The sequence below is a fragment of the Macrotis lagotis genome, chromosome 5 (assembly GCF_037893015.1).
Source record: "Macrotis lagotis isolate mMagLag1 chromosome 5, bilby.v1.9.chrom.fasta, whole genome shotgun sequence".
Taxonomy (NCBI): domain Eukaryota; kingdom Metazoa; phylum Chordata; class Mammalia; order Peramelemorphia; family Peramelidae; genus Macrotis; species Macrotis lagotis.
Window position 1 is genome coordinate 3276768 of NC_133662.1, and position 20202 is coordinate 3296969.

Sequence of the window (20202 nt, forward strand, 5' to 3'; positions counted from 1 at the left end):
CCTGTACATGATTCAAGTCAGATACCCACCATGGAAGGTTGAGAGCCAGAAAGGTGGAAGAGAGGTAGAGGGGACTAACTGAGGTTGCTTTCTATTATCTTTGTGAATTTACATTTGAGAAGAGGATTACATTAAACAATGGATAAGGAGTTAGAGGCCCTCAGAAAATATCAGACAAGCATAGATAATAATAGCTTTATATTAGAAGACTATACACAAATATTTCTCCTTCAACCATAGCACCCAGAAAAGAACACACTATTTCTGAAGTGAATTCAGGACTAAGTACATTGGGACGCTTTCCTATCTCCTTCTGGATACTACACTTCTCAATGCAGTTTATGATTGGAACTGTTTTTTGTTTGCCATATATCCTTGTTGCTTTGGGTTGAGTTTTCAGAACAATGAATTCACTTGATCTTTTTATCTAAGTATAGGATGTTTATCCTTATTAAATTCAAATTCAGTTCATCAGACATTTAGTGCTTATTACATGCAAAACAAATATGAAATAATGCCTCTCTCAAGGAGTTTACATTCTATTGAGAGTGGGAGCAGTACACAATGTATATATAGATATGGAAATACAAAATAATTTCAGGAGGAAAGGAGACCTAAAAACTGGAAAAGTGATACTTTTAGGTAGGCATTGTTATTTGAGCAGGATTCAAAGTGAAGTATTTAAAGGGGGAGATGAGGGCAAAGTACATTACAAGGATGGCGAGGGGCAGGCTGTGCAAATGCATAGAGAGAGAGAGAAGTAAGGGGATATAAGTGTGGGAGAATAGCTTAAGTAAGGCACTTGGAAGAATTCATGAAGGCAAAGTAATAAGAAATAACTCTGAAAAGAGACATGGGGGCCAGATTACTGGAGTGTATATTTTAACCTAAAGGGAAGCACTGAAGATATTTGAAAAGGAGATTAAGATAGCTTACATTTGTGGTGTCATAAGAAAATTAATTTGACTGATGTGTGGGACTGAAGAGGGAACTAGATTAGGAGCCTGGAGGATCATTCAGAGAAGACTGTTGCAATAGTCTATACTAGAAGCAATTAGGGCATTCACCAAAGTTGTAGCTCTGTATGAGGAGAAGAGATGGTATCAGAGAGATTATATAGATAGGAAATAAGAATATTTAGAGGAAACAATGGGTTTGGGGACAAATTTTGAACCCTTTTATGGCAATAGAACAATGGATTTAAAACCAGAAGACTTCACTCTACTTAAGCTGTTTGTTTGGGGACAAATCATTCAACCTCCCCATGCCTCAGTGTTTTCATCTATGAAATGAAGGGTTTGTACCAGATATTCTATAAGGTCTATTCTGAGCTCTAAAATTCTATGAATCGATGTTTTGAATTTGAGGTACTAATGAACCTAGGATATCCAGGTCAAGATGTCCAGCAAACCGATGTTCAGTGGACTGAAGTTCAGTGGAAAAATTAGAACTAACTAAATATACATATGTGTTTGAATTTACATATATAAATAATATATATGCTTATATATGCTTACATGCATATATATATATATATATATATATATATATATATATGACTTATACTTGTATATTTATAAACTTTGATATTCCTGAGAGAGAAAACACAGGGAGAAAAGTACCAAAGAACACTCCTACTGACAGGACATGATGATCCAAAAAAGGAAACTGATAATAAGGGATGAGATGAACAGTAAGCCAAGGCAAGGGAGTGCTCCATATTCCAGAGTAAAAACGTATTCAGGAGAGTGCCAGCTGTATCCAGATAATTTGCTGTGGAGTTTGAACAAAGTTCAAGGACTATTCCCTTAAATTTAGAAAAAAACATATCTTATTGTCTGATCTTGTCACCTCTTAGACTTCTCTTCTTTAAGGATATGATTTCTTTCTCATCATACCCAATTTGGATCAAGGTACAACATGGAAACAAAGTAAAGACTGACAGAGTGCTTTCTGTGGGGGGATGGGGGGAGGGAAGCAAGATGGGGGAAAATTGTAAAACTCAAATAATATCTTTAATAAAAATTAATTTAAAAAAAGTATTCAGGAGACATGGCTGTTCTACAGTATCAAAAGCCACTGGGGACCTAGGAGAATGTGGACTGAAAAACCCCTCAAAACATTAGATTTAGTGTATAATAAAAGATTGTTAGCAACAGGTAGATTTAAGAAAAACCTGGAAAGATTTACATGAAATGATGAAAAGTGAGTAGAACCAGGAAAACTCTACACAGTAACAGCAACATTGTATGATGAATAACTATGAATAATTTAGCCCAATTCAAGATAATTCCAAAAAACTTAGGGTGCTAACACAACTAGAGAAAGAACTATGGAATGCAGATCTAGACATACCGACTTTATTTTTTTCATGGGTTTTTACCTTTTGGTCTGTTTCTTCTTTGACAACATGATTAATATGGAAATATGTTTTACATGACTGCACATTAAATCAAATTGTCATTTTTAGAAAGGAAACCAAGGAAAAAATTTGGAACTCAAAATTTATTAAAAATGCAAAAAGGAGATTATTGAAAAGATGCATGCACACACACAATACACAGACACATGTCTGTGTGTAATTATAGATGTATTATATATGTATGAATATAAGTATATATACAAATATATGTGTGTATACACACATACACACACACACATTCACACACAGAATGAGAATGAATATTCCTTCTCTAGACAGAGAGCCATCTCTTGAAGCAAAGAAAAAAACAGTTAAGAAAAAACTTGAGGTATCATGTAGGAAGGGCATCCCTGTGTAGAATTCAGCAAGCGACTTGACTTGTCTGGGCCTCTTATTTCCTCACCTATAAAATGAGGTGAGGGGTGAGATAAGATGACCCTCCTAAGGTTCCTTCCAGCTCTAAATCTTGAGCCTGAGAAATCACCCAAGTCTGTCAGCAGATACAATGTTTCACAACCAGGGTACTTATTTCCATCACATTCATTTATCATTTTTTTAGCCAATCCCAAGTGAAGGGTATCTAGTTTGTTTCCAGTTCTCTGCCACTCTAAAAATCTTGGTCTTCCAAAGATTTTTATTTAAATTATAGATTTGAGGGGGAAGGAATTTTAGAAGTCAAACTAGCAGAGTATTATTTTACGGATGAAAAGTCTGAGGTCCCGAGTTGTTCTTGTCTAATATCCCCCAGGATTCAATCCCAGGTCCTCTGGATCAGGCCCAAATCCAGCACTTCCTCATCTTTATCACATTGACTCAGTAATCACATTGACATCTGAGTGACAAATTGAGAATTGTGTCAAGGCATACTATTGGCTCTTGAGTGAAAAGTTGTGTCTACATGGTTTTTCCTCCCATATAATTCTATACAATTAAGTAAACCTTTACTAGTTGCCTACTGTGTACAGAGCATGGGACTTAGCACTTAGTGGAGACAAATGTTGAAGAATCCCTACCCTCCACACAGCTTCAAAGTCCAGTGAGAGAATTTAGCATGTAGAGAAAACTATAATGGAAAATGATACACAATGGTTTTAGATGGAATCTTAAGATAGAAAAATTGTTGAAGAAAAATTACCAATGGGAGAATCAGGAAACAATAGATATTTAATTTGGGCTTTAGAGAATATGTAGGAATCCAACAAGCAAAGATGTAGAAGCTTCAATTATTTGCAGCTTATGTCTTTCCTAAAATGTCATGTCTGGCATGGAACAGAACTCTTTTGACCTGAACAAAGCAAAGTGTAGCAAACTTTGATGTTCAGGTGTCTTTGTGACCCCATTTGGGGTTTTCTTGGCAAATGTACTAAAGTGGTTTGCCATTTCCTTCTTCAGCTCATTTTTTTCTTCTCTTTTCTTTTTTTGATTATATTTTATTTTTGTACACATGTTTTTTTATACATTACTAAAATATTCTTGTTTAAGAGTAAACATAATGCCCCCTCTCCCCCAAAAATATAGACCCTCATGAGCAATAAAGTAAAGGAAAGAGGAAAAAATTAAAATAATAATAATAAGGGCAGCTCGGTGGCGCAATGGATGGTGCATAGGCCCTGGAGTTAGGAGCACCCGAGACATTTTTTATTTTTATTTTCAAAGAAGACCTAAGATGTCCATGTGAATTGGTTTGAGTGAGGCAGAATTGCACAAATCATTGGTCTCAATCTCTCTTCCAGAGTCTTCGAAGTCTACTGGCAAAGCAAAATTCAGGCAACTGGTGATGACTCAGGATGTCTTACCAAACTCTTAAGTGCTCCGCAGAACTGGCCTTCATGGTCATTGGAACAAATAGTTTTCAGCCACCCATTCCACTGAGAGAAGTATTTATATGCTTGGACTAGATACTCTCTTAATTCACTAGTGGATTTTAAAAAAAAAATTGATTATTCTCAATGTGGTTTTTAGCCTGGCTACTTAGATGGTTTATTTACCAGGGTGTGGCTGCTGCTTATGTTATATATAACTTTTTGGAGCCACAGATGAGTCAACTCAGGCAAACAGGGTGGGTCACATAGCTAATATATATATATCTGAAGCCAGATTTGAACAATATGTCTGAAAGATATGGGTGCTCAACCTAGTCCAGTATGACAGTTTACCGCCTAGCAATTTACTATCCAGATAGTCACAGGAAACATTGTTGAGTCACACTTCCTCATCCTCTTATTTGTGAAGTTTCTTTTTTAAAGTCCTTCCTTCCTAAACCTCATCCTGCTTTGATTTCACTTTTTCTGTGGCACTGCCATTTCCTCAGTGATCATGTCCTTAACCTCAGAGATATTTTTAATTCTTTTCATTACTTCATCCTCTTTCCTAATTTACCTTACCCTCCCATCTGTTTCTACTCCATTCTTACAACCACTTTAATTCAGGCTCTCCTTAATTATATCTAGATAATATTACCTTCTTTCTCTTTTTTAATTTTTTTCCAATTACATGAAAAGATAGTTTTCAACATTCATCCTTTTGCTAGCTTTTGAGTTCCACATTTTTCTACCAGTTGCCCTTCCCTCCCCCCTCCCCATGGCAGTGAAGTATCTGTTACAGATTATATATGTATAATCATGTTTAACATATTACTATATCAGGCATGTTGTTTAGAATTAAGGGGGGGAAGATCACGAGAGAAACAATACTAAAGAAGTTTTAAAAAATAAACATAGTATGCTTTGCTCTGCATTCAGACTCCATAGTTTTTAATCTGGATGACATTTTTCAGAACATATCTCAGGATTGTTCTAGATCACTGGGAGGAGCAGCGTTCTTCATAGTGTTCATCTCATAATAATGTTAATATGTACAATATTCTCCTGGTTCTATTCACTTCACTCAACATCAGTTCATGTAAGTCTTTAAGTCTTTTCTAAAGACCATTCGTGATTTCTTACAGAAAAATATGTTCTGTAACATATTCTATAGTATTCATATACCATAATTTGTTTAACTATTCCCCAACTGATGGACATCCCCTCAATTTCCAACTTTTTCCCACTGCAAAAAGGGCTGCTATAAATATTTTTATATGTGTGGCCCTTTCCTTCTTTTCTGTGTACAATAAATTTCTAAACTCAGTCAGGATTGTATAATTCCCTCTTTGAGCCAATCTGTTGAGAATAAGTTTTACTTGATGTTTACACTCTCCCTTCTTTCCTTCTACTATAATAGGTCCTTTGTGAGTCTTCTTGTACTGTTAACTACCCTCTAATGCCTTCACCTTCTTCTTCTTCTAGGATAATCCTTTTTAAAATTTCTTGATTTTTTTACACCTGTCTTGTACCTCCACCCTCTGTCGACGTATAAGAGTATACTCCTTTCAGCTATCCTGATAGAAGTACAAACATAAGCAGAACACCATCTTGTTCAATATGTACCCACAAACTCCAGCTGTCTCAGTAGAAATATAACCATCATGAACTAAAGTACCATCACATCATGACCAATTTATACCCATACTCTGTCTAATTGTTACTTTCAACTCTCCTAAGAGAAATAAAACTCTCAAGATCAGTTATTTTCTTCCCATTTTAATCTAATTGACTAATATTTTTGTTTAATCTTATTATTGGCTAACATTTTATTTTCTTTCCATTTACATTTTTAAGCATCCCTTGAGTCTTGTATTTAAGATCAAATTTTCTGTTTAGTTCTGGTGTTTCAGGTTTCTTCAGGTAAGTTTGAAAGTTCTCTATTTCATTGAAAATCCATATTTTCTCCTGAAATAATATGCTGAATTTTTCAGGATAATGATTTTTGGTTATAACTCCAAGCTTCTTTGCCCTCTAAAAAGACCCTCCAATTCATTAATGTTGACTGATAAGTCCTGTTTAATCCTGACTGTGACTTCCTGGTATTTAAATTATTTCTTTTTGGTAACTTGCAGTATTTTTTTCTTTAGCTGAGAAGTTTGAAATTTGGCCAAAATATTGCTTGAAGTTTTTACTTTTGAATTTCTTTCTGGAGGTGAGTGATGTATTTTATCTTCTTGTATTTAGTTTTCCATGTTAATTTCCTGCATTATATTGTTCCGACTCTTTTTCTGATTGTGACTTTCAGGTAGACCAATAATTTGTAAATTATCTCCATTTTCCAAGTCAGTCATTTTTCCTAAGAGGTACTTGAAGTTTTAAAGAGAGTCATTAGTGTGCAGGGAATTTAAACCCTAACCCAAAATGACTACTCAGAGTCCTTTCAAAATGGCAGCAAAGAGTTAAAATTTAATTTGCTTCTTGCAAGAAGCGGGGGCTTTCTAACTTTCTATGAGAGAGAGAGAGCAGGAAAAGCCGAATTACAGAAGCTGAAGCAGGGTTAAAAAACCACAACCCATTCCTGTCCTCTTTTCTGCCGACCCTTACAAACTTGGTCAAACCTGATGGTCTGAAGAGAAGGGAGGTGCACCTAAGCTTTCCCAGGAGGGTCTGTCTTTGTTTACATCTTTTTTTTTAGGTTTTTGCAAGGCAAATGGGGTTAAGTGGCTTGCCCAAGGCCACACAGCTAGGTAATTATTAAGTGTCTGAGACCAGATTTGAACCCAGGTATTCCTGACACCAAGGCAGGTGCTTTATCCACTACGCCACCTAGTTGCCCCTTTAAGGCACATTTCTGCAGGATTGTAGTCTTAACCAGAGACTAGAAAGTGAAGGGGGCCAACCCCAGGGAGTGACACTGTAATTGTACCCAGTAATGGGTCCCACATGGAAATCCCATATGTTATATACAATTATACCAGCTAGGAAGCAAAGGAGTGATAACAAAATTATAACAAAGGGGAGAATACCAAGAATCCTCCACTTCCTGGGTGAGTTGTTGGAGAGTCCATTAGTCATATACTCGCTTAAAATGCAGTTTCAATCAATTCATTCATGGGTTCAGAGTCCACAGTCCATTCTTTTGGTGGATTCACAAATCTTTTTACTCCGGCATGGTGGGTCCAACCTCACTGGCAGTGTCTGAGGTCCAGAGAACCTGAAACAGCCCTTCCCAATTCAGAGTCACCTTTTCCTCCTTCCACGTCCAGATCAACACCCAATCACCTGGTTCAAATTTGTGGACTGCAAACCTAGGAGGAGTCTGTGCAATAAGTCCTTTTAGTTGAATGTCTTTCAAATGTTGGGACAGTACCTTTATATATATTCCTTGACAAACTTATCCTTATTATCTAAACTAGGATCCCATTGTTCAATTGGGCCAAGAAATGGATGGCCATACAACATCTCATAAGGAGATAACCCAATGTCCGGTCTAGGCTTTGTCTTGATCCTTAACAATGCAAGGGGCAGGCATTTGGTCCAAGGTAATTGTATCTCAAGAGACAACTTTGTTAACTGTCTCTTAATTTCCTGATTCATTCTTTCCACCTGTATGTAGTTCCCAGGAAATTTCCAAGGCTTGAGCCAGGGACTGGAGAACCTTGGAGGTAAAGTGTGTCCCTTGATCTGAATCAATCCTGTCCACCATACCATACTGGGGAATTACTTATTCTAGCAGAATTTTGCTGATCATGGGGGCAGTTGCCCCTGAAAGAGGGAAGACCCCTACCCAAGAGGTCAAATGGTCTACTATGACCAACAAATATTTGAGGTGGCCCACAGGAGGCAGCTCAGTAAAATTCATCTATGCTCTGAAAGGGTTGAATTCCCAGAGGCCATCCCCCTGCCAGCGGTCAGTGCTGGGCAGCCCCATTTATCCTTCTACAAATAAGACACCTATCTACCAATTGCCTGGCTATTGTATGGAGGCCAGGAGATATATACTTGGCTAAGGCTGAATGACACAGATTCAGGACACCCTAATGAGTGCCTTGATGTAAAGTCTGCAAGACTTGCCTCTTAACTTGCTTTGTTCAGCACTTCCCATCCATCGGGCAAATGCCAATGCCCCTCATCCGACTCCTTAGCCCCCAAGTCCAACATTTTCTGCTTTTTCTTATCGGTAAAAGATGGTGGAGAGGTGCTTGAAGGAATCTTTGGTATTAGTAATAACATAACTTTTGGTCCTCCAAGCTTTCCTTCCCCAGCTCTCTAAGCCATCTCATCAGCAAGGTGGTTACCCCTAGCTTCAGATGAGTTCCCTGATCGATGTCCTTTGACATTACTACTGCAATAGCAGGGGGTTTAAGCAAATTATTTAAAACTTCTCTTATTAGGGCATCATGGGTCAAATCTTTTCCTTTACTTTTATCATTCCTCTCTTCTCCCATATTTTCCCAAATATGTGTACCACTCCCCAAGCATATTTGGAATCAGTATAGATAGTTACTCCTTTTTTTTCCAGTCCTTTTAATGCCTGGTTCAGTGCATACAGTTCAGAAGTCTGAGCAGACCATCTTTTTGGAAAGCCTCCTGTTTGAACAACTGTATTTTTATTCCCATCTATTATAGCATATCCATTCATCCTTTTTCCTTCCACCACCCTCGAGGATCGATCTACAAACCAATCTTCCCCACGTGGAATGGGTGAATCCTGTAAGTCCTCTCTCACTTTAGTGTGAAAATTCACAACTTCCAAACAACTGTGTTCTAATTGCTGAGAATCCTCAGGGAAAGCAGACAGAAACTCAGCTGGACTCTGGTTATGATCCTGAGTTAGTATCAAATCATCCCTTTCTAAGAGAATTGTTTCATATTTTAATATGCGAGAGTCCGTTAACCACCTGCCAGCTTTTTGGTTCAAAGTTGTCCTCACCAGGGCAGCTAGGTGGCACAGTGGATAGAGCACCACCCCTGGAGTCAGGAGTATCTGAGTTCAAATCCGACCTCAGACACTTAATAATTACCTAGTTGTGCAGCCTTGGGCAAGCCACTCAACTCCATTTGCCTTGCAAAAATCTAAAAAACAAACAAACAAACAAAATTGTCCTCACCTGATGTGGTACACTCACATTAAGACCTAATTTCCATAAAAGGGCCACCGGGTGTGGCTGCCCCCCTCTTACTAATGCTAGTACCCCTAAGGCCACCCTTTCTTCTGAATAAGTAGAAGGGCTTGACTGGGGAGACAACAACAGTACCACCTGGGCATAACCAAAATAGTTCTTAATTGCTTAAAACTCTCTTTATCTTTTGAATCCCATAATATCCTATCTTGGTCTTTCCTCTAATAGATATTCATGCAGTACCTTTGCATAGGAGTTGATCCAACTGTTGCAATGCCCTATCAATCTTAGAAATTTCCAAGCCTGCTTATTCTTGGGTTTGGGAATATAGATAACACACACACACACACACTTTCAGCCCGGGGGGGGGGGGGGGGGGGGGGGAATCTACCTAAATATTCTACCTCCCTTTCAGTAAATTGCAACTTCTCCCAGGACACTCTAATCCCTTCTGCCCCAAATCATTTAATGCTCACTTCTATAGAGAAGGGGGGGATTGATGCTCTAGCTAAAGCTGCACCCAATGGTAAAGACTCATAGGACAGAGGGAGAACAAGGAGAGGGTCCCCATGGGTAAGGTGGGACCTCTTTTCCCTCCTTTTTCTCCTCCTGTGTTTTACTTATGAATAGCTGGGTGTCCGGGAGCCAGAGAGTTGCATATAGCTCTTCCGGGGCTCAGAGGATTCCCTGTCATTCACAAATAAATTCAACTTTTGACATACCCAATCTTCAGTGGGGCCATATTCGGACCAAATTACTCTGCCACCCAAAATTTTATCAACCCATATGAAACAACAATATTTAATTAGCTTTTTCTCTTATCCTTACTTTGATATTTTGGTGATTGGTCCCAATCTTGCCACCAGCTGCCTAATAGACTGTCCTTTGGTATTTCCTAATCTCCTGCTGCAGCTTTAACTTCAGATTGTTCTTTTTCCCCATAATTTAGCATGAGGTCCATCTCTGGCACCTCCGAGTTCATGACTCAACAAATTGTCCTAGTCTCTACTAGGCTCAAAGTGGCGCTCGCCTGCCCACCAGCAGTCACCTTAGAGCACTTGGTGCTCCAGTGAGCCAACTACCCTTGTGACTCACCAGATTGCATACCTTATATGCATATAAATTGCCTAACTGCAACTCCACCAGCTGGGTTTCCTTCAGGGAAATTTCTCAGATCTGTTCCGATCTTTGCTTCCACTGAGTTACCCCGCTTAGGGTTGTTTGTCTCAGAGAGAGGGAGACTCCAAGGCCAGCATCAGGGACTGTTGGAGTAAAACTCTTTAACAGGCACCTGTCCTTGAGCTGAGTCAGGGATCATATCTCCCTAAGATCACTATCCCAGGAAAAGCCCCCAAAACTGCAGGGAATTTAAACCCTAACCCAAAATGATTACTTAGAGTCCTCTCACAGTGGCAGCAAAGAGTTAAAATTTAATTCGGTTCTTGCAAGAAGTGGGGCAGTTCCTAACTCTCTATGGGAGAGAGAGAGCAGGAAAAGCTGAATTTACAGAAGCTGAAGCAGGGTTAAAAAACCCCACAAAAACCACAACCCATTCCCCCTCCTCTTTTCTGCCAACCCTTACAGACTTGGTCAAACTTGATGGTCTGAAGAGAAGGGAGATGCACCTAAGCTTTCCCAGGAGGGTCGGTCTTTGTTTACATCTTGTAAGGTTAGGGTGACATAATTTTTCTAGCCAGAGATCCAGGTTTTCACACTCACCTGATTCTTGAGAAATAGAAACTGAGGCCTATGGCTTAGACTAATTTAGCACTATGTTTCTGAAAAGTCAGCACTTTTGCCCCTCACATTAGTTTCCATTTGTCCAATTCTAATTTTAAGGATTTGTTTTCTTGTGTTTTCTTTTCCAATTGGATAATTTTACTTTTAAAGGAGTTGATTTCTTTTTCCATTTGGTGCCAGTTTTACTTGTAAAGGTATTTTTTTCAGTCAGTTTCCCATAATTCTTCAGTATGACTCATTTCGTTTTTCCATTTTTCTTCTTCCTCTCTTCTTTGGTTTTTAAAATCCTTTTTGAGATCTTCCAACAGGTCCTTTTGGATTTGAGACCAAATCCTTCCCTGCTTGAGATGGCATTTTTATCATCCCTGTCAGAATAGTAGCTGTCTATGATCATTGCTTTTTGTTGTTGTTGTTGTTATTGTTGTTGTAAACCATTTTGATAGTTGATCTGTGCTCCTGGGACAGAAAGGGCATAATCCCAAATTTTATGTGCTAGGACCTCTGGTCCCCTGGTTTATTACTTGCCTATGACATTTCAGGTATAGCAATTTGTTCCCTGAGTTAGGGTAGTCTAATTCAGTCCTGTATGTTGCACCAGTGTTCCTGGAACTTGAACTTTGTCTTCTGAATTGAGTTTGGGACCCTCACTGCTGTACTGCTGGTTTGCTGAGCACAGACCTGAGCTGCACTGTGTCCTTCCCACATGAGACAGACCTTTACTGAAGATCCTCCACAATATCTTGAGTTGAGAACTTGATTCACTATGGAGTTTTTGGTTTGTTGTTTGTTGTTTGTTTGTTTGGTTCTGTTGCTTCAGGGTCTGTTTTAGAAGCTTTCATAAAATATATCATCAGGTGAAAAGGTAGAGTTCTGAGCATAGGTAACAATACATTTAAATATACTCAAAACTAGTTAAAAGGGTCAGACCAGATCCTAAGAGTAGTCACTAATGCTCTAATATCATTATGAATGATGATCTCCTGGGGAGAACCTCAGGGATCTGTCCTTGGCTCTCTGCTATTTGGCATTTTCATCAATGACTAAGCATTGATGAAATTCTTAAATCCAATTTTCTGATGGTATGTGGTTGAAAGAGATACTGACATGTTGGATGATAGGTTCAGGATCCAGAAAGATTCTCACAAATTAGGACATGTACCAAATCTAACAAGATGGAATGTAATAAGGATAAATAGAAAGCCTTAAGTTTGGGTTTAAAAAAATCTTTTTAAATATAGGCAACCAGAAGTTCAGTGGCCTTCAAACTCAATATGAATTAATAGTGACATGGCAGCCAAAAAATTAATAAGATTTTTGATTGTATTAAGGAACATTTAGTGATAGTCTCACTGTTTTGTCTTTTTTTTTTAAAGTTTTGTTTGGTTTTTTTTTTTGCAAGGCAAATGGGGTTAAGTGGCTTGCCCAAGGCCACACAGCTAGGTAATTATTAAATGTCTGAGACTGGATTTGAACCCAGGTACTCCTGACTCCAGGGCCAGTGCTTTATCCACTATGCCACCTAGCTGCCCCATGTTTTGCCATTTTTAAAGTTGTATTCAACTCTTTGTGATCTCATTTGGGATTTTTTAAAAACTATGTAAATATTTTATTTATTTTCCAATTACATACAAAGGTAGTTTCTACTATTCATTTTTTTGCAAGATTTTGAATTTTATAAATTTTTTCTCCCTCCTTTCCTTCCCCCTCCTCCCAACAGAAGATAATCTCATATAGTCTTTACATTTGCTTCCATAATATGTATAGATCAGAATTTAATGTTGAGAGAAGAAACAGATCCAAAAGGTAGAAAGAAAACTTCAGAGATAGCAAAATTATGTAATATATAAGACAACTTTTAAAAATTGAAATTGGTCTTTGTTTAAATCCTTCTCTGGATACAGATGGTATTCTCCATCACAGATCCCCTAAAACTGTCCCTGATTATTGCACTCATAGAGTCAGCAAGTCCATCAAGGTTGATCATCATCTATTTGGGGTTTTCTTGGCAAAAGTACTGAAATAGCTTGCCATTTCCTTCTCTAATTCATTTTCCAGACAAAGAAATTGAGGCAAACAGTATTATGTGACTTGCTCAGGTCACAGACTAGTCAGTAGCATGAAGATGACTCCAGGCCTGGCGTTCTATCCATTCCTCCACCTAGTTGCCCTAGTCCCATATCAGACCATATCTGGAATTTTGTCTATAGTTCTAGGAATTCATTTTGGAGAAGTTATTAATGGACAACATTCAGAGATGGACACTTAGGATGATGAAGTGCTTCAAGTTTTTCCCAAATGAGAATCACTTGAAGGAACTGAAGAGGTTTAATTGAGAGAAGACTTAAGGGGCACATGCTGGCTGTATTCAGTGTTCTGATTTTTAAAGGGTTGTAAAGTGGGAAAAGTATTAGATTTGATGAATTTAGCCCCAGGGGCAGAACCAAGAATAAGGGAAAGTTGCAAAGAGACTAATTTAAGTTTGATGTATAGAAAGTAACAATTAGATCTATGCAATAAGCAGCAATTAGGCAATCATCACACACCTATTAAATGCTTACTCTGTGGTAGAAACTGCTAAGCTCTGGACTTGTAGAGAAGACTAAACCACTAAGAGACTACAACCTCTTAAAGAACATACCCACTGAAGGAGGTATGGGAAATGGATACTACAAGATATGAATAGAATAGAAGGGGGTAACAGAAACCGGGGAGGAGACTAGAAAGCTCCTTTAGAAAGCGGCAACTGAGTCGGGAATAAGATGAGGTCCTCTAGGATGGTGACTGTGTGAATGAAGAGAAGGGGAAATAGGAAGGAAGAAACAAGATTTGGCAATGAATTGGATATGTGAAGGATATAAGAGTGAGAGTTAAGTCTGTAAAGCTGGGAGAGACTGGGAAACCCCTCAATAGAAAAGTTTTGAAAAGGGAAAGAATGTTTTTAGTTTTGTTTTGTTTTTTTTTTTTGTAAGGCAAATGGGGTTAAGTGGCTTGCCCAAGGCCACACAGCTAGGTAATTATTAAGTGTCTGAGACTGCATTTGAACCCAGGTACTCCTGACTCCAGGGCCGGTGCTTTATCCACTATGCCACCTAGCCACCCCAAGATAATGTTTTGAACATAAACACAATTCACATGTTCAGTAGGCTGTTGGAGATATGGAACTGAAGTTCAGAAAAGAAGACGGCCCAGAACAGAGCTCTGCTGCTGCTGCTGCTGCTGTTGTTTAGTCATTTCAGTTGTGTCTAACTTTTTAGGGGTTTCTTGGCAAAGATAACCGGAATAGTTTGCTATTTCCTTTTCTAGAGAGCCCTAGGGCCCCACAATTAAAAAGCAAGACGAGGAGGAAGATCCAGCATAGGACCTTGAGAAGGGAGTAGGTAGGAGAACAGGTAGAAGGAGAACCAAAAGGGAGCAGTACTATTAAAGCTGGGGGAAGAGAGACTAGAAGAAAAAGGTAATAAACAGTCGAGAATCACTTCTTAGTGATTGGATGACCAGATCTGGTATATGATAGATGTGATTTTTAAAGTCAGATGAAGATTGGATAAGAGCCACTAAGGTTTCTTCCAACTCTAAATTTTTTTTTTTTAGGTTTTTGCAAGGCAAATAGGGTTAAGTGGCTTGCCCAAAGCCACACAGCTAGGTAATTATTTAGTGTCTGAGACCAGATTTGAACCCAGGTACTCCTGACTCCAGGGCCAGTGCTTTTGTAAAATCTTTTCCATCCTCTAATGTCCAGCTCAATGAAGGGGTAAAAAAGAGGGATGTACTGAGAGAAGGGAGGAGAGAGAGGTAGAATGGGGGGATTTTCTCACATAAAAGGTCTACAAAGAAGAGTTTTTACAGAGGATGGAAAAATGGAGCGGGGGGGATGTTGGGCAATGCTTGAACTGCCATTGGAATTGGTTTGAAGAGGGAGGAATATGCATACTCAGTTGAGTATAGAAATAAAACTTACTCAATAGAGAAAGAAGAAAAGGGAGAAAAGGGATAAGGGGAGGTTCAATTAAGAGAGGTAGTAATTAGAAGCAGAATAGATTTTTTTTTTAGATTTTTCAAGGCAATGGGGTTAAGTGGCTTGCCCAAGGCCACACGACTAGGTAATTATTAAGTGTCTGAGGTCAGATTTGAACCCAGTTACTCCTGACTCCAAGGCCAGTGCTCTATTCACTGTGCCACCTAGCCGCCCCCAGAATAGATTTTTGAGAAGCAAAAAAACCCAAGAAAATGGGATGAAGGGGAATGTAAATGGGATGAGCTCACTCAAAAAAAGGAAGCAGGTAATAGTGGGATTAAAAGATAGAGTTCAACAATATGTTGTTCACAAGAGACACACTTGTAACAGAAAGACACATTTAAAGGATTGGAGCAAAAAATAATATACTTCAACTGAGGTCAAAAAATTTAAGGGTGGCAATCATAATCTCTCACAGAAAAAAACAGTGAGTGATATTGAATGATAATGAAGTATCAAAAAATTTTACAGCAAGTTTCATATAGAGCATGGAATGGAGTCAAATTTTATAAAAATAGTTATTTTCCAATTGTTAGTGGTCAAAGAAAATAACAGGCAGTTTTCAGAAGAGAAAATCAAACCATCTGTTTTACTTTTTAATATTTTATTTTTCCCAATTACATGTAAGAAGAATTTTCAATATTCATTTAAAAAATTTTTAAGTTCCAAATCTTTTCCCTCCCTCTTGCCTGTCCCCTTTCCTTGAGAAGGCAAACAATTTGATATAGATTTATACATATGCAGTCATGTAAAACATTTCCTTATTAGCTATGTTGCACAAGAAAACAGACAAAACTAAAAAAATAAGGAAAGTTAAAAAAAAGTAGCCTTTTATCTATGCTCAAACTCCATCAGTTCTTTCTCTGGAGGTAAATAGTATTTTTCATTGCAAGTCCTTCAGCATTATCTTGCATCATTGTATTGCTGAGAATAGTTAAGTCATTCACAGTTTATCATCATATGATATTACTTTTTCTGTTCTCTTGCCTGTTCATTCTGCTCACTTCATTTTTCATGAGTTCATATAAGTCTTTCAGGTCTTTCAGAAAGAAAGTAAGTATTCCATCACAATCCTTCCTGTACTACAGCTTGTTCAGTCATTCCCTCAATTTCCAATTCCTGTTTACAACAAAAAGAACTGCTATAAATATTTTTGTACATCTTGGTCCTTTTCCTTTTTCTCTCTTTGGGATACAGAACTTGTGGTATAGTATAGCTGGATCAGAGGGTATATTTTGAAGCCTTTTGGACATAGTTCCAAATTGTTCTCCAGAATAGTTGGATCGCTTCATAATTCTATCAACTGCACAGAAGTTTCTCCCTTCCCCCCAGCATTTGTCTTTTTGCTTTTTATTAGTCAATCCGTTAAAGTGTGAGGTAGTATTTCAAGAGTTGTTTTAATATGCATTTCTCTAAAAAGTGATCTAGAACATTTTTTCCATACGACTATAGATAACTTTCATTTCTTCTGAAACCTGCCTGTTTATTTTTTTTGAACATTTATCAATTGAGGAATGACTTATATTCTTATACTTTTGACTCAGTTTGCTTTATGTTTGAGAATTTAGGCCTTTATTAGAGAAATCTGCTGAAAATGTTTTCACAATTGTTATTACTATGCATTTCCCTCCACTGTATTTTCCCCATTTATCCTTCTATCCCTCTCTTTTCACCTTGTCCCTCCTCAAAAGTGTTTTGCTTCAAGCTATGGCCTCTTCCAATATGCTGTCCCTTCTATCAACTGTCCCCTTCTCCTCTTTCTTCCTTGTACAGGGTAAGATTTCTGTTCCCAACTGAGTATGCATGATTTCTGATTTGAACCAATTACAATGAGAATAAGGTTCAAGAATTGTCCCCCATCTTTCCCTTCTCTGTGAAAGCCACTTCACACTTCTTTTATTTGAGATAATTTCCCCCATTCTATTTCCTTCTCCCAGAGCATCCCTTTTTCATTCCTCTTAATTTTATTTTTTTAGATATCATTCCATCATAGTCAATTCATTCAATTCATTCTCAATGCCTCTTTGTATGTATTTTCTTTCTAGTTACCCTTTTCTCTTTTAATGTAGAAGCTGCTTATGTTATCCTGCCTTTGATTCTATGATATTTGAATTGTTTCTTTCTGTCTGCTTATAATATTTTCTCCTTGACCTAAGAGCTGTGGAATTTGGCTATAATATTCCTAGAAGTTTTTATTTTGGAATCTCTCTTTGGAGGCGATTGATGAATTCTTTGAATTTCTATTTTACCCTCTGGTTTCTAGAATATCAGGGAAGTTCTCCTTTATAATTTCTTGAAAGATGATGTCCAGGGTCATTTTTTGATCAGATAGTTTTTTTTTTCAGATAGTTCAATAGTTCTTAAATTAACTTTTCTGAATTTATCTTAAAATAGCTCTCCTTATTTTCCCAATGAGGTGGTTCATATTTCCTTCTATTTTTTCTTTCTTTTTACTTTGTTTATTTCTTGCTGTCTCATGAGCTTCCACTTATCAAATTCTGATTATTTTCTCCTACCTTCTTTTCCATTTTGCCAGTTCTACATTTTTTTTTTAGGATTTTACAAGGCAAATGGGGTTAAGTGGCTTGCCCAAGGCCCCACAGCTAGATAATTATTAAGTGTCTGAGGCCGGAACTGAACTCAGGTACTCCTGACTCCAGAATTGGTGCTCTATCCACTGTGCCACCTAGCCTCCCCCAGTTCTACTTTTTAAGGAGTTCTTTATTTGACAAATTTTTGTACCTCTTTTTTTATATGACCAATTCTGATTTTTAAAAGTTTTTTCCCAGTGGATTTTTATGTCTTTTTGTTGACTCTTCTTTTTCATGATTTTCTTGCATCATTCTCATTTATTCTCCCAATTTTTCCTCTATTTGAATTTTAAATCCCTCTTGAGTTTTTCTATAGGATTCTTTTTGTGGCCTAAAACCAATTCATATATTTCTTAAAGCTTTGCTTTGTTGTCTTCTGAGTCTGTTTTGCTCTTCCCTGTCACCACAGAAACTTACTATAGTCAGGTTCTTTTTTGTTTGTTTGTTCATTTTCCAGCCTATTTCCTGACTTTAACATTATGTTAAGGTTGAGCTCCACTCAACTGGAGTAGAGGGAGTACTGTCCAAAGCTTCACGGTTTTTTTTTGCTCTGCTGTTTTCAGAAATAGTTTTGGGGATCTGTAAGTTTTCATTTCTTCCAAGATGGTATGATCTAAGGTGAGATGTAGTCACTGTTCACCTGGCTGGTACTCTGGTCTTTGGGCAACCACGAGGTCTTTTCTGCCCCAGGGATCTATGACCATGCTATTTGTTGCCCTGTGGCCACATGCTCTAGTGTGTAGTGCTTCTCTTTACCCTGGTATGGTAACCCAGGACTAGAACCTGCCTCCACATAAGGTCAGTGCAATTGCACCCGGTACCAGCAAAGAATCTCCTGTAATTGTCTTCTGGCCAGTTAGTCGTCTAGTCCCTTTACATTTGTGAATTGAGGGTTTCAGAAGCTGCTTCCAATTTATTTGTCCCTAAGGCCTTCAACTGCCTTGCTGGGCCTGTGCTGAATTGGGCTCTGCTCTCACCCAAGTGAGAAAGACCTTTCCTGATGACCATCTAAGTTGTCCTGGGCTGGAATTTTTTTTTTTTTTACCATGTCCTTTTATAGATTTTGCCACTAGAATTTTTGAGGCCTTATTTTGGAAGAGCTCAGGTAAGTCCCTGCTCTTATTCTGCCATCTTGGTTCCATCCTCATTACCTGCTATCAGGATTGATTAGAGAAAGACAAATTAAAACAACTCTGGGGTTCCACCTTACACCTTTCAAAAATGACAAAGGCTAGAGGCCATGAGAGAAAAAAAGATTATGCTAAGTTTTGGAAAAGTGAACTGGTTCAGTCATTCTGGAGAACAATGTGGAACTAAATCCTAAGTATTAGAAAATTCTAAATACTCTTTGATCCATTATCACTAAGAATTAGATATTGAAGGGAATGGTTAGATAAATTATGGCATATGATTGTTATGGAATACTATAAGAAATGATGAGGGAGTGGGTTTCAAAAGAACTAGGGAATACCTATATGAATTGATCCAAAGTGAAGTGAGAAGAACTAGAAGATCATCATGCATAGTTATAGCAAAGTTGTAGTGATAATCAACTGTGTTAGATTTGGCTACTCAGATCAATACAATGATCCAAGACAGTCTCGGAGGTCTCATGATGAAAAAATGCTATCTACCTCCAGAAAGAGAACTGATGATCTCTGAATACAAATTGAAATATACTTTCCTCACTTTGTCTTGCTATTTTAAAAACTATGGCTTATATGGAAACATTTTGTATGATTTCTCATGTATAATTGACAAGCATATTGCTTGCCTTCTCAGTGGGGTGGGTGGGAAGGAGAGAATTTGGAACTCAAAATTTAAAAAGAATGCTAAAAATAAATTTATAAAAAAAAAAGTAAATTCCATTCCAGAATTACATTTACCTCCTCTGGGAAAGCTCCCAAATCTTCCTAAATCTTCCTCTTCAGATCTCACATATAATTTATAAAATGTCTCTGATGATTTTTTTCCCTTTTAAATAAATTTATTTATTCATTTTTGCAACTACATGTAAAGCTAGTTTTCAATAATCATTTTTGGGGGTAAAGTTTTGAGTACTCCATTTTTCTTCCTACTCCCTAGACAAAGAGTAATATAAATTATACATGTATATTTCTATATTAATCTTGTTGGGAAAGAAGAATCAGAATAGAAATGGGAAAAATCATGAGAGGAAGAAACAAATCAAATTTTTAAAATTGAAAATAGTATGGCCTCTGATGAATTTTTAATGTAATATGTATTTTAAAGAGAAGTTGGTCTCAAGGTTTTCTATATTGTAAGCTTCTTGAGGGTGTAGGGACTGTCTTTTAACTTAACTTGTATTTTACTCAGTACCAAGCCCAGTGTTCTGTAAACAGCAGGAACTTAATAAATATTTATTTATTGGTTAATCAATTGCCTTAATTAGGCCACCTGTTCATGCATTTTTCCCTGGTGCTTCTCAGAATGCCTTTCGTTGATGTCTTCTCTGGTCATTTTGTCCCTCTTTTCCAGCCAAATG

At 37.6% G+C, this 20202-nt stretch overlaps 1 protein-coding gene across 4 annotated transcripts in view; it reads left to right on the top strand.

Annotated features, from left to right (window-relative positions):
- Nucleotides 1–20202, top strand: part of TCP11 (t-complex 11) — an 84301-nt gene that overhangs the window by 28401 nt on the left and 35698 nt on the right. The window contains exon 1 of one of the 4 annotated variants that reach the window (XM_074236489.1): nt 6390–6439. The exons of the other annotated variants lie outside the window; for them this stretch is intronic. The gene's annotated coding sequence lies outside the window, so the exon portion shown is untranslated. Of the gene's footprint in view, nt 1–6389; nt 6440–20202 lie in introns of those variants that run through there. 4 annotated transcript variants of the gene reach the window in all.